Raw genomic sequence first — 1,101 nt, 5'->3', positions numbered from 1 at the left:
TTTTTCGTATCTTTATATCATATTTTCGAAAATTACACTAACAATTAATGTGATTGATTCAAAAATTTGAAGTTTGTTACTTTCTTGTTAAGAAAGGTTCAATCTTTAAGTTCTAGAATATTATCTTGTAGTTTCTTGTTAGTGAAGTAAGTAATTTTAAAATTTTTGAATTAAATCTTTTTATCTTTTATCTTATCTTTTTCAAAAATTTTATCTTTTTCAAAATTTGATTTCAAAATATCTTATCTAACTCCTTATCTTCTTATCTTTTTAAAATTTGATTTTAATTTCTTTTTCAACTAACTCTTTGACTTTTTGTTTGTTTCTTATCTTTTTCAAAAACACCTAACTACTTTTCCCTCTCTAATTTTCGAAAATATCTCACCTCTTTTTCAAAAATTCTTTTTGTTTTAAATTTTAATTTTAATCTTATCTTATCTCTAATTTTCAAAAATTACTAACCTTTTTTTTTTAAATTATTTTCGAACTTTCTATCTCTTCTCTCTTATTCTATTTAATTATTTATTTACTAACACTTCTCTTCACCTCTCTTCATCTAAAAATCCGAACATAATCTATCCCTTGCGTTTGGATTCTTCACTCTTTCTTCTTCTACTAACATAAAGGAATCTCTATACTGTGACATAGAGGATTCCTCTTTCTTTTCTTGTTTTCTTCTCTTTCATATGAGCAGGAACAAGGATAAAGGCACTCTTGTTGAAATTGATCCAGAACCTGAAAGGACTCTGAAGAGAAAATTAAGAGAAGCTAAGTTACAACAATCTAAAGACAACCTTTCAGAAATTTTCGAACAAGAGAAGGAGATGGCAGCCGAAAATAATAATACAAGGAGAATGCTTGGTGACTTCACAAAGCCAACGTCCAAATTTGATGGAAGAAGTATCTCCATTCCTGCCATTGGAGCCAATAATTTTGAGCTGAAGCCTCAACTAGTTGCCTTAATGCAACAAAACTGCAAGTTTTATGGACTTCCATCTGAAGATCCTTATCAGTTTTTAACTGAGTTCTTGCAGATATGTGAGACTGTAAAGACGAATGGAGTTGATCCTGAAGTCTACAGACTCATGCTTTTCCCTTTTG

Source organism: Arachis duranensis, chromosome 9 (assembly GCF_000817695.3).
Source record: "Arachis duranensis cultivar V14167 chromosome 9, aradu.V14167.gnm2.J7QH, whole genome shotgun sequence".
NCBI lineage: Eukaryota > Viridiplantae > Streptophyta > Magnoliopsida > Fabales > Fabaceae > Arachis > Arachis duranensis.
This window is presented reverse-complemented; position numbering follows the sequence as displayed.